A 14,472-nucleotide genomic window follows, 5' to 3' on the forward strand; every position below is an offset into this window, starting at 1 on the left:
TTGAATCTATAGCCACAAGAGGGATTGCTGGGTCATAGGGTAATTCTATTGTTGGTTTTTTGAGGACCCTCCACACTGTTTCCCACAGTGGCTGCACTAGCTTGCATTCCCACCAACAGTGCACAAGGTTCCTTTTCCTCCACATCTTTGCCAACACTTTTCAATCTTTTGACTTTTTGATAACAGCCCTTCTCACCATGAAATTATGGGGAAAATATTTGCAAACCATAAACCTGCTAAGGGATTAATATTCAAAATGTGTAAGGAACTCATACATCTCAACAGAAAAAAGAAACCGATTAGAAAATGAGCAAAGGGGACGCATGGGGGACTCAGTGGTTGAGCGTCTGCCTTCAGCTCAGGTTGCGATCCTGGGGTCCTGGGATCAAGTTCTGCATCGGGTTCCCTGCAGGGAGCCTGCTTCTCCTTCTGCCTACATCTCTGCCTCTCTGTGTGCGTGTCTTTCATGAATAAATAAAATCTTTTAAAAAAAGAAAGAAAGAAAATGAGCAAAGGACCTGAGTAGACATTTTCCAAAGCTGACATACAGATGGCCAACAGGTATATGAAAAGATGCTCAGCATCACTGTTCATCAGGAAAATGCAAATTAAAGTCACAATGAGATGTCACCTCACACCTGCCTGGGTCATGTTTCGTCCCTGGAGGTGTAAAGGGGGAGACAGGCCCAGTCTTAACCCAACCACAGAGACTAGGAGCCAGGCGGGGCTAATTCCTCGAGGAAAATGACCCTCGATCATCAGAAGACAGTGAGGATTTGTGTTAACCCTACAAGATGCTCCTTTCACAGGGTTGTCTCCATTCCTAAATCCAACTGGGTAACCCCATTGCTTCTGGGGATCACGACTTCATCCAGGACCCCCACCCCCCTCCTCAATCTTTCCCACTAGCTGCCTGGGACTCCTCATCCTGTCCCGGCAACCTGTCCACACCCAGCACGATGGGATGAGGAAGCAGGATCCAGGGACCGGTGATGGAAGAGGCAGGCAGTCCCTGCATGTTCCCATAACAAATGGGCACCTGTCAGAGAGGCACTTAGGAAAAGACGTGGCCCTCGAACATCTCTCGCTCCTAGACTTTAAGAATTTCTGCCGCGCCCTGGTATGGCTATTAATTAATATTATTATTATCTTTCATTGAGATGGATGAGGCTACTAATTGCTCCTTTCCCAGGAATCTCTTCGTAGTCATACTTATCAGGCAAATCACAACCCCAGGACAAATGATGGACTCTGGACATTTAACACTCATTTTGTTAAATGGAAAAGGAATAGGACAACGAAGTTGAAATTTCCCGACTGAGCTGCTGTGCTGCTCTGTCCACCACCATCCCGGGACCCTCTGCTCCATCACTCCTCCTCTGCGCTGCCCTCCCAGATACCACCCATGTGCCCATCCCTCATTTCTGCGCCCACACCGTGGCTCCCTTGCTTTGGGGCAAAGAAAGGGAGAAATCTCTTTGAACTAAGGCCTGGCACGGTGGAAGGAAGCACTGCAGAATGAAATGCCTGGGACCCTCCCTTAGCGGTGTGACCTTGAGAAGTGACCAGTCCCTCAAAGCTGCCTCTGTTTTGTGGAAATAACACAGGCCACCCAGATACAGACAGCGGAAGGCTATTTATGAAGAGCGTGCTCTGGCGAGGGCGTTGGCCACCATCACTTGTGTTTGACAGAGACTCAAAGGTGGGTGGAGGAGCAGGAAGGCTTCACGGTGGAAAAGAAGGTGGTTTCGGGTGGACCTGATGGGAGGCTGTTGGCCTGGGGAAGGTGGAGGGGGGCCACCTGGAAACCAGGGGGTGTCCTGTGTGCTTGCTTAGTGGAGTATATTTGGCTTTCTCTGATTGGTCCTAGGTTGGAGTAGGAGCAAGACTTTGGAAGGCTGGAAGTTATTGCCCACATTCCAACTGTGTTTGGCCACTTGCTGTAGGGGCTGCTGTTCAGATTGGTAGCTGGAGGTTGCAGGTCCGACTTCTATTGCCGTATATGACCCATTTGTATATTCAGCCCCTCAGTTTCCTGGGCGGTAAAATAGGGATGAATATAGTCCGTTACTCATAGAATTTAGGGAAAATAGTAAGATCGGATAGAAAAATCACTCAACATCACGTCTGGCCTTCCTGTATGCATGCCACGGATGTTTCTGAGCACTCTTCCTAGTGATGGGGCAATGAGATGGGAAAGGTTCCTAACCCTGCAGGACCCACATTCTCACAAAGCAGCAAACACTAAATGAGCAAAATGTTTCTAGACAGTGATAAATGCTATAAAGAAAATCTAAGCAGCCGCGGGCAGGGGGCATCTGAGTGGCTCAATGGGTTAAGCATCTGACGCTTGGTTTCAGCTCAGGTCATGATCTCAGGGTCACGAGACTGAGTCCTGCGTCTGGCTCCGTGCTCAGTGCAGAGTCTGCTGGAGATTCTCTCCCTTTCCTTCTGCGCCCTCCTCTCTCTCTCTCTCTCTCTCTCTCTCTCTCTCTCCCCTTCTCTCTCAAAATAAATAAATAAATCTTAAAGAAAAAAAGAAAGAAAGAAAAGAAAATCTAACCTGATGTGGGAGATCGTTTACCAGGGAGAGGGCCACCCTGCTATTTCAAGCAGCTGATATTCAGACCCAAGGGAGCCAGATGAGCAATGGCCCCGGGCGATGGGGGAGGTGGTGGGGAACAAAAAACGACAGGCCTGGATGCACCATATTTTCAAGGAGCGTGCTGAAGGCCAGGGTGGCCAGGATGGGGTGAGCCCTGGGGAGGCGTGAGGATATGACATGGGTCAGCTCACAGAAAGGACTTGGGCTTCTATTTTATAAGCAAAAGAAGTCATTAGCAGATCCAAACAGGGCAGTGACAAGTAACCTGGTTTGCATTTCCACGGGGTCCATCCAGAGGTAAGAAACCACTACAGTGGTCCAGGCATGATGGGACTAAGGCAGAGATGGGGAGCAATGATCTAATCCAGGGAGTGTGTGGAGAGGTCCCACCTGGCTGCAAAGGCAGGGAGACAGAGAGGCAGAGATGGCTTCTGGGTGTGGTGAGTGGGACAGAGCCCTATTCATGTCTCAATTACTAGCGATCACCAGATGCTGGTAGGGGGTAGGAAGGAAGGACGGGAGAGGCTGGAGGAGGGGAGGGAGGCAGGTTTCAAACTGGCTTGGAAGGTGCATGAAAAATAACCTTGTGGTCCAGAGGCCTGCATGCACAGACTCCTGCTCTCCCCTCTCTCCTGACCTGCCACCTGGCTCTGACGCCCAGCTGCCCGGCCGCCAGCTGCCTAGAGAACCATCCCCACGCCTCCGGCGGCCCCCCCTCCCCTCCGTTGCCTCGGCCAGACTTTCCTAATTGCCTTCACAGCAGCTCTCGGGTCCCTGGCTGACTCTCTTGAAAAAGAGAAATCGCCTCTAGATGTGGGCCCCAAGCAGGGAGCGGGCCGGCGATTGGCCAGAGATAATTGGGCTGTCGTCTGGGTCTCGGGGAACGGGCTGTTTGGGAACATTAGCAGAGGCCGCCGGCGCCTTGCCGGGCTGGGCGTGCAGAGCCACAGAATGAGCCGAGCTGGGGGGGGGGGGGGTGGCGCGGTCATCAGAAACTCCGCTGGGGCCCTGGGCCGCCTCGGCTCCCCCGGAGTGGGGGGCACGGAGCACTAGCGCTTCCAGAAGCCACGTTCCCCTCTCTGGCTCCTTCTTGCAGGAGATCGGTTTTCCCAGACTGTTTTTCCTGGGGGCCCAATGGGGTGTGGGGGAGAGAGCAGTGCATTTCAGGAAGCTCCCAAAGACCCGGGATCCGCTCCCCACTCTGCTGCTTGAGCCAGTTCGCTTTGATGAACCTCTACTGTCTTACCCGTAAAATGGACAGTGTGCTATGTTGCTTCAAGGACGAAGGGAAGCAATGTGTGTGCAGGTGGCTGGGAGGGTCCCTGGAATGTCCAATAAACGGTGTCCTCTCCATCCCCCGCTTTTGAGGGAGCCCCTCCGTGAAATGCCTCATTTGCCCCGGCACCCAAGTCATAGCTCACGAACGGCAGACTGTAACCGCTGGGTCCCTCCGGTGAGGGCGAGCCCCCCTCCACGCACGGTACCTCCCGGGTCCCCCGGAGACCACCTGGAGGATTATCAACAGGGACCCCATCACAACAGCATACTGTTTCCTGCCCCAGATCTTGAGCTATGACAGTCCAGAGTGCACCCCGGGGGGCGGGAGGCGAGCTGGCAGTGGGGTGGCGAGCACAACGGGGCGATCGCTGGGGTCAGGACAGAGCCAGCTCTGCCACTTACTCCTAAGGTGACCCTGGGCCAGTAGTTTTGCCCCTTCGAGGCGGAGCATTGGCACTGGGGGAAGGGGGCAGAGAGAAACACCTGTCTCATGGCACCGGCACCGTCCTGAGGATTTCAAGCAGCAATGGGCGTCAAGCCCTTCACCGGCTGCTAATGCTTCACAAGAGCTCGAGAAATAGGAGCTTCCAAAGCCAGGAGCTCGGATACAGAGGACCTGCACAGAGATGAAAGCACAGGTAGGTGTGCGGGACGGGGCCTTGAGGGGGAACAGAACGTCCTGGCCTTGACCCTTGACCGCACCAGCTATGTGGCTGGGAGCTCAGTGACACTGGATCTGTTCCGGCAACGCTAAAGCAGGACGCTCGGTAAACCCCGGGCATCTTTCTCTCCATCCGGTTGCATCGATTGCCTTGCATCCCACAGTGGGTGCAGGAGGTGTGCCGTCGCCTCCAGGCAGCTGGAGCTGTGCCTCCTTGTCCCAGCGCTCCGTCACGCTGCCCGTCCTCCTCTGCCACTCAAGGCACCACCCACACCCCAGCCCTGGTGCCCATCTGTCTCCCACCATGGTCACCAGGCTCCCCTGAGATTCGGGTCTCACGCTTTCCCATTGGCTCATTTCCTCCTGATGAAATTCGGTGCTACTGCCTCTCCCCCGAGCGGTCCCGGAGGCCCCTCCAAGACCAAGATCGGAATGTTTTCTATTTCTTTTTTTTTTTAATTGCAATTTGCCAACACAGTATAATAAGCACCAAGTGCTCGTGGCCTAATCGTGCTCTAGGGAGCCCCACCCCCACCCCAACTCCTCCCCAGCCAGGACAAACTCCCGGGATCCCTCACCCCCCTCGAGTCCAGAGGTCGGACGGCCCTTCCAGATTGTTTCTTAAGGTCCCACGTCCCACTGTGCTTTCTCAACCCAGCCACCCGGGCTCCACCACAGGCGCGTCTGAATGGGTTCGAAGCTCACTTCCCCACCAAGCGGAGCGCCCGATTATTTCAGATGACCCCACACACACATTCGCGAGGGATCACCTTCACCCCGAGACATTACTGTATCTCTGAAAAATGGGTTCCGTGCAGCGTCAGGCTTCGGCACGAAGACAAGAGGTGAGCAAGGTGTCTGCCTTGGAGGTGAACACGAATCATGGTGACATCAACGTGGCTGGTCCCCCAGCAGTGAGTCTGAGAGCCAAGTGAGACTGCAAACAAGAGCCGTCTGAGCCTGCGTGCGGGGGACAAATCAGGAAACACGGTGGGTTGGGTGAGTGGGTCAGGGAGAAGGAGAGGAGAGTCACATCCCACTCGCGTGGCGGCTGACCACGCACTCCCCTGCCTTCCTTGTTTCACCACATCCCATCGGTAGCTCGAAATCCGCCACGGTGGGAGGATTGCCACGGCAGAAGTGGACAAACTCTACAAACCAGAGTTGTGTTCAGTGTTTGGTCCTGTTTCCAGAAAGCTGGTTTAGGAAACGTTGAGCATTCCAGCCCCGGTGGCACAGCGGTTTAGCGGCGCCTGCAGCCCAGGATGTGATCCTGGGGTCCTGGGATCGAGTCCCACGTCGGGCTCCCTGCATAGAGCCTGCTTCTCCCTCTGCCTGTGTCTCTGCCTCTCTCTCTCTCTCTAGCTGTGTCTCTATGAATAAATAAATAAAATCTTTTTAAAAAATAAAAATAAAAATAGAAAAAAAGGAAATGTTGAGCAGCACGCCAATGGTAAACTCGGCAGAGCGGTGGGACGTGAAAGGCACAGAGGTTGCCAGCAGAGAGACCAGGAGACCTAGGGAAGTCCCTGAACCTTGCTGAGGCTCGATTGTGTCACCCGTGAGAAGGGCTGGGTCGCCCTAAAAGGATTCATTCTGATTAAATGTTCTCACTGTACAGAGCGCGCTCAGCACAGGGTCAGGCACACAGGGACCCCTCTCTAAGGATCGCCGTGCAATAGCCATGACCCTGGTCCCCCTGCAAGCGGATTAATGCTCTCTGCGCGCCATCCCCTTCGCGGTTGCACCTGCCCCGCTGCACGGAGACCCTCGCCGCAGGACACGCGCTCAGGAGCCAAGTAAAGTTGGTCGTGCGTGTATGTCGTTTCAGAAGTGCCAACGTCAAGGAGAAAATTTCTACGACTTCTCGTCTTCGCCAGCCTTCCTTTTTGGGTGTTTGTTTCTCTTCTTTTCTTTTTTTAATAGCATTCAGAAAGCCAAGTCATTTGAGGAGGATTTTTCAATAATTGCCTTTTTTCCCTTCAGATGTTCGGAGATGATTTCCACCACCATCGAGATACAGATAAAAAGGAAGTGGAGTGTTTCAGTGCCGAGCCCAGCCTGCCTCATGAGTGGAGAGGTTATAACAAGAAGATAGCTGTCTCCCAGAAAAGCTAATCCGTCGTTTTCATGTCCAACCTTTACAAATTATGCCCGCGCCGCAGAGTTTGAATCACTCCCTCTAACAGCCTCTGAAAACAAATGCAAAACCTTTCAAGTTCATTCAAAGTCATTACCACACTTTCCAGAACTGAATCAATTACCGTAACCTCTGTGGGTGTGTAAAATATGAAATTACCAGCACCCTCACAGAGCCAGAGAATTGGCAAATTAGCAGAAATTGATTATGGGCACATTGGGAGCAACCCCGGTGTATTAAGTGTCTTGATGACAAACAGCGATCTATTATTTGTGAGATTTTGTTTGATGACATCGTCTTGTCCGCTAATGGTGCTTTCTTTGCCTTGGTGACCGCTGATTCCTCCTTCCTCACAAATGGACGTGGGAGTGGTGCCTACTGTGTCGAGCCTGATGAAAATAGTCCCGAAAGACCCCATATTTATCCATCTGGGGGCCCCATCGAGATGGGAATTTGGTCATTGCAAATGAGCTCCACCATGATGTCTCTTTCCATGGGTCCCATGTTCAGAGAAGAGGCAAGGAGGTGGGAAAGCAGGGAAGGGAGGGAGAGCTGTGGGGGAAGAGGCTGGGAATCTCACTCGGAGTGTGGGGAAGGTCTGCGGAATAAGCTTGCTCGGAGAGAGGATGACCATGGGGCACAGCTGCCCCATATCCACCCCAGGGTGCAGGTGCAGCTGCCCCCATTCTGTGCAGGAAGAAAGCCGGGCTCAGGAAAAGGAGAGAGCGTCATGGATCCCTTCATCCATCCATTCAACAATATTCACTGAGCACCTGCCTCTTGCCAGATGACATCTTCAGGGCTCCAGGTGCAGCTGGGGAAAGACAGAGTAGTTTACCTTTTCCTGGAGGAAAAGAGACAATAAGCAGAAGATAAATCACTAGACGTGATGGTTACAGATTATGCACACTACGGGGAAGGAGAGAGCGTGGAACAACAGAGTGGCAAGGCAGGACCACTGTTTTTGCTAGGTGGCCTCTCTCTGAGGAGGTCACAGGAGAAGCTGAGGTCTGAAAGGTGAAAAAGAACTGGGAAAGAGCATGCCAGTAAGTGCAAAAGTCCTGGGGCAAAGAGAGTTCACCTGGCATAATTTAGTGGTGCAATGCAAAAAAAAAAAAAAATGGAGAACAATCCACCCCTGTAGCCAGTGCTGTTTATTCCTAGCAGGTGCACAAAAGTGCTTAGTACGTGTTTACCACGCGCTCTTCGCCTCATAGGCCCCCACAGCCTCCAAGCCCAGGAAGCCAGGAGGTCCTCCAGGGAGCCAACATCTCTCTGTCTGTATCCCCACAGCCAGGTGTAGAGTCAAGGCCTTTTGCCAAATGCATTAATGAGCGTTGGCCAGCCTGTGCTCGCTGAGTGAGGCAGCACGGGAGAGAAGAGATGCCCCAGCTTTGACATCGGGACGACCCAACGGCAAACTCTGCATATTAGCGCCCGTGTAATGTGGGGCTCAATGCTTTTCTGAGACTCAGTCCCCTTCTCTGTGAAATGGGCACAACATGCTCAGTTCCCCCATGGGTTCACTGTGAGCACAAAATGAGATGACCTGTAAGTGAAGTCCCAAACGAAATGCCTGGTTTAGTGATTACAAGGAAAAAAAAAATCACGAAATCATTAGATTTTCGTGTGTTTTTAGCCAATTTCTGTTGCATTCTTTAAGCCTCTCCCTTGAGTTGTCTTTTGAGCTTCATGGGGAGACCATTAAGCGAGGTACTGTCATTGCCTCACTGTAACAGAAAAGGAAACTGCCCAGAAAGGTCAAGTAACTTGCCTGAAGTCACACAGCTGTAAACCAGCTAATAAATAGGATCTGACCAAAATCCAAATCCAAGTCCACCAAATCCACATTACCCCATCTTTTCCCAGTATGGGGTCGGGTCTGTGAACTATTTTTAGCAAGTCATTGTTTTTGCCTTTCCCAACTATGATTATCTGCCAAGCCAAGTCTCTTGTTTCCTGGCAGTTTCAGATATGGATTTATTTACCCCAAATGCACACACACACACACACAGTTTCCCTTTTGAATTAATCCATAAGTTCTTTACAGGGGGGAAATGCATCCTCCCTCCAGCCCGCTGCCCCTTCTCCCTGCAGATGCCCCCAAGCTGGTCTAGTTAATAAGCATGGATTCCCTGCCACCCCTTCCGACCTGCTCCCCCCAACACAGCCAGTTGCTGCCTCCTCCCTCAACCTCTCACACCACAGTCAGGGGGCAGCGGGGGGGGCGGGGAGCGCCTCTAGGAAGCCAGAGCAGGGGCTGCTGCAGCCACCAAGGGGAGCATGACAGGCTGCTGGCAGATCAGAGGGGGTGACTCCACTGGTCTTCACACTGTTACTTACCATAATGAGGGGATAACCCGGTATTTTAATCGCAGCCAAAGTGGTAAATCTGCATTGTCAGGCTTCAACGTGATTTACAAAATAATTTTAAAATGCATGAGCTTTCTTCTTTATGAAGCATGAGGGGGGTGCTAGGTTCCCTTCTAAATATTTTATCACTCAAGGTGAGCCGTTTGCCTTGTGGCCATCACTCACCCAGCAGGGGGTGCCAGGGGGGCACTTCTGAAGACCCTCTAGACCTGGGCCATCCCACATGCAGGGTGTCCTTGGGGTGGGCTTTGCTGTTTGTTTTGCATCTTCGGGTCCCACGAAGCGTGCTTTTGTTCACCGTCCTCTGGGAAAAGGGCTGCTGCAGGCAACACAGGAGGTGCGGCCTGGCTTCATCCATTAGAGCTGAGCAGAGGCCCCTGGCACTTTGAGGCTTTCCCCAGGGCGGGCATCACTAAAGGGCAACCCGCAGGTCCCAGGGTGGAGGAGGACGGTGGCACCCCGGTACCTTTGCTACCTGGAAGAAATTGCAGCTGGCCCACGTGAGGGTGGGTCTTGCTCAATCTGGAAAGGAAAACAAGTACCGCATTCAGAGGAAGAAGGTTTCCTTATTGCTAACACTCTGCCAGAGGCTGGGATCAAGCTCCCACCCCTGGAGCTAGATGTGGAGAACTGCTGGCCCAGAGGATCCTGATCGGGATTCCCCAAAGCCATCTGGTCGGAGCTCTGCTGCATATGGAAGCTAATCCATCTTTGAACGTGGTTCCTCCCCATCATCAGAGGAGGGGGGGTGGGTGGACGGAGGGTGGGATGTTGGTCGAAGACAATTGACTGTCACATGCGCCTGAAGAGGGAGACCAGGACAGCCCTTGCAGATGAGCCGACTCCGAATATCTGAAAGGGAACCCAGGCACCTGCATTTACAATTAATTTCCTCAGTGGTTCTCATACACACTTAAATTTCAAAACTGAAAAATAAAAAATAAATAAAATAAAATACAATTTCAGAACTGCTGGGCCATGCTAGAAATTTCCCTGCACCCTAGCTGAACACTGGAATTTGTAAAGGGACTAAATATAAAGCCCACCCCAGAAATCCTGATTTAATCAAGGAGGAGTGTGGCGTGGAGAGTTTGCAATACTTCCCAGGTGATTCTGGGGTGCAGCCAAGGCTGACCAGCAACCACTGAGCTAGAGGGGCAGTAGACTCTTGGATTTCCTATGAATTAGTATCTGCCCTCAGCTTGAGCTTCTGCAAGTGATGGACTGCACACCACTTCACCAGGTACTTCATTCCCTTCCCAGACTAAGGGCTCTAACGGAGAGACCTTATCCCCCCAACTGAACCAAGATTTCACTCCGGACCCATGGCACTGGCTGGTCCTCGCGGCTCTGAGATCAGGTCACCCCAGTGGACACAAGTGTGGAGTGGATGAGGTCTGCATCATCCTTCTTCCTTCTCCAGCTCACTCACCTCTTTGCCCCTCATCACCTCCCCCTATTCCCGCCCGGAAGCCAACACCCTCATCTCTCTCCCTCCATGAAAAGCCACACTCTGCAATGAGTCTGTTGCACGTGAGCATGAAGGGGTCAGCTGAGGGCATGAGCACGGAATGTCAGAGACCTGCCTCCACTTGGCTCTACCTCTGAGGCCCTCGGACAAGACCCTTTCACTCTGGGTCTCTGAGTTCCCACCTCTAGAACAAGGGTGGTCCATCTAAATTAGTTCTTAGGACTCGTTCCAGCCACTCTAGTCTAATCTATGGAAGGATGGAAACTGGTAGGTGTGGCCGCTAATGTACTCAGTGGAAGGAGATGAGGAAGGAAAAATGAACACAGTTAGACAAGAAAGGGATGACTAGGGGGGTGGGGGGGGAGGATGGAGGAAGAGAAGATGGAAGGAGGAGGGAAGGAGCAAGGGAGGGAAGGGAGGGCAGGTCATTGGAGCCTTTTGAAAACTTTCTAATGCATCAAGCAAAATATTTTGAAAATTTAGACAACACTACTCTTTATATAGTTACTTATTACATGGTGCTAGTGTGCTGTTTGAATCACAAATTGCATGCTAATGGCCTAATTCATAAACCATTGACATTCTTTATGGGTCCTTAGCATTCAGAAATGAAGAATTTGTGTTCAAAATATAATTTGCATTGCAAAATTCAATAATTTAGTTTCTCATATTCATTAATGCCTAAAACCACAACACATAACTTATCCCATTCCAACTCCCTCCTTAGGACACTGGGAAAGGAAGTGTTTCAGCCGGGAAATCAAGAACTGCTTTTTATGGCCAGGCTCAGAACTGCTCTGAGAGCCATGGCGAGCAGAAGCCAATCTGTTTCTCCTTAAGGAGTGGGCGCTGAAGGCTTCCAGCGCAGTCGAGATGACAGAGCCACAAGCGCCTCCCAAGCACATGTGTTTTTAACATCCTTGATCTCAGCAACCTCTCACCACCACCACCACCACCACCACCACCACCACCCCCTCCACTCAATCTGAGACTCAAAGCCCTGATGAACGTTAGATGTGCGATTCTCAGTGAAGTGGTCGGTGGAAAAACCATCGAAATTATGGACGTAACATGCGGTTGAATGGTCTGGGGGACACTCGGGAGTGGCGTTCATTGGATATCGAACAGAAAATTATTCTGTGAACTAGAGATGGGAACGTTTCTCTTGGCAGGTGTCTCTGCTGTTGAACGTACAATCCAACAAGTTGGATTCATGGCACGCCCAGCTATTTTTGTACAGGACAAGGAAAGAAAGGAGAGATAGGCAGTTGATGGAAGAGCCCATGGGCAGGTTCTCCTTACAAACAGGTGCTTCGGATACTTCCCGCGCTGCCGCAACCATATGCCATGCTACACATACACATACATAGCACGTGAAATCGTGCTATGGTTCGTTGTATTGGAATATGCTAGTTGTAAATCTTCTCTTGTGAGACAATATGTAAGCTACTGAGTCAAAGCAGAACCTTTCAAAACCCAGATCTGAGTGTCAGGATGACGAAATTGAGCAAATACAATCTCCAGGGTCGGAAGTCGTGCACTTTAATACCCCCTCTCTGCCTCCAGCCTGTTGCATGAACTTGTCCAGGTTGTATCTCTCTGGCGCCTGTAAATAGGGCAGTTTGGAGGCCATGGGCTCCAAAAAACTCTTCCAAAACCAAAATCCCCGGGCCTTTACAATTTGACCCTAGTCTCATGACCAAACTTGGACACTGGTTGCTCCCTGTCTGAGAGATGGTTATCTGAGCTGCGAGAAGTTCAAAGACCAAAGACCTTAGTGGAACGCAAGTTGTCTGTTGTAAGGAAGCACCTGTGTTTCCTTGAAGGCTATGTTCCCAGATTCCAGCAACAGCCTGCGTATCATCAGCGCTCAAGGAGTGGCCACTCATTCACTCAGCAGACGTGTTCTGAGCACAGTGTGATAGGCTACCTTCCACACAGTAAGGATACAAGGATGAACACATAGCTAAGTCCCTACTTTTAGGTATTTATATGGATTTTTGTTTTACATTAGAGCGGAAGAGATAGACGACCCACAACTCAAGCGCATGTGAATGAACAACACAAACAAGTTTGAAGATTAATTAGAGCTGATAAGATGGGGTAACAGGGTGGAGAGACGTTGAGATGAAGGGATGTTTTAGATTCGGTGCTCAGGCATATCCTATTTGACATTTCAGGGAGCATTTGAGTTGAGGTTGAAATGACCAAAAACAAGCCAACCATGGAAAGATGTGGAGGCAGAGCATGCTGGGATGAGGGAACAGCACGTACGAAAGTCCTGAGGCAGTAACACGCTCTTGTGTGTTCAGGGAAGATGCGCAAAGGCGCATGTGGATGGGGTCTTGCGAGCAAGGGTCAATGAGTAGCTGAGGTGGTCGGAGGAGCTACGGGAGGGGATCATGGAGGCCTTACAGGCTTGTGGTCAGCAGTCAGGATCTTATTCTAAGAGTGCTAAAAAAAGAAAACACCAGAACGTTTTAAGCAGGTGAGTGGCCTGATCTGTTCCATAACGCTGAAGAACCCACTGAGTGCTCCATGGAACATTGGGTTGTTGAGTAAATGACATGCAAAGTCCCCACTCTGTGAGTCTTGCCCATCCGTGACAAGGACACAGTCAAGTATTTCAGGAATGCGGGTGTGACCCTGCTACAGTGGCAGCTGACGCAAAGCCCCTCCACACACCTCCTGGGGAACCCTGAGGTGGCTCTCATTCCAAGATTCTCTCAATGTCCTCCTCCTTCCGTCCCTGCAAAGTTGGCAGCCTAAAAGTGAGAGCAAGTCATTCGTCAGCAGATCTAAGATATTTATTGTGCATATTTTAAAGGCCAAAGTGCTACATCATCGAGCTCTGCCCGGATAGGGACAAGGTTTCACGGTCCCGATGACGGGGAGGAGGATGCGCTGAGCAAAATTGCAGACAATTAATCCGAGCAAATGGAACTCTTCGAAGGGGACAAAAGGACGCACTGAGCACCAGAGACAACCCAGCCCATAATGACCGCCATTAAAATTTAATACAATTTTATTAAAAAAAAAAAAAGAGGAAATCCTCATATATTTTATGGCCACCACTTATGCTACGGGGAAAATGCGAGAGATGGTGGGGATGGAGGGTACAGGACTGCTTGTGAGGGTGTGATTCGCCTTGGAACTGGGGCTGGCACTAAGATGCTGGTAGAAGACGAGGAGAGCATGGGGGGGTGCTGGGCAGTGGGAAGGCTCGCCATCCAGCCATCTGCTCCACGCAATCCCTGAGCCCCCTCCTGCCTCAGTGTCCCCAGTCAGCACACTGGGGACCACTGTGCACCTGCACTTTTCCTTAACATTCATTTTTAAAATAAAATACAATAATAGATATGAAGGCCCTCATAAGGGTTCCAAAGCTACCCGTATGTATAAGATGTTGATGGTTATTGTTCCTTAAATAGAGAGGGAGGTATTTTGTTGTTGTTATTATTTTGATTCCTCCAGCCCTGAGATAGCAGATAAATCAGAGAAGCGCCAAGTCAGAGTGAAGCATGGGTTTCCAGGAACCAGGGTACAGAGCTTAATCGAGAATTTTTTTTTCCTTCTGCAATCTTTGCTGAAAGACATTGGAAGTGAAGTTAATAATTGAAACGTAATGAATAATTGCAGTTTGGGGTCCATACCACAATCATAATTGCCAGTTTATTACTTTTTTAATATATTTGCCAAGTATTAATAATATTGAAATAATGCAAGAAGATCATGGGGAATAAATGAAATATATCATTTGTCAAGGAAAAAGGATTTCAGCTCTGTAGGCACTGCTCTTAGGAGTTCTGTGATGAATGCACCCTTGCCCTGGATCCTTCACGGGGAAGATACCACCTGCAAATGCAGCTCCTGCAAAATTCTCATCGAGTCAAACGAAGGTGAAGGTACAAAAGCTCATTGCACAGACAGCCCTGTCATCTCTC

The sequence above is a fragment of the Nyctereutes procyonoides genome, unplaced genomic scaffold, assembly GCF_905146905.1.
Source record: "Nyctereutes procyonoides isolate TBG_1078 unplaced genomic scaffold, NYPRO_anot_genome, whole genome shotgun sequence".
NCBI classification, from domain to species: domain Eukaryota; kingdom Metazoa; phylum Chordata; class Mammalia; order Carnivora; family Canidae; genus Nyctereutes; species Nyctereutes procyonoides.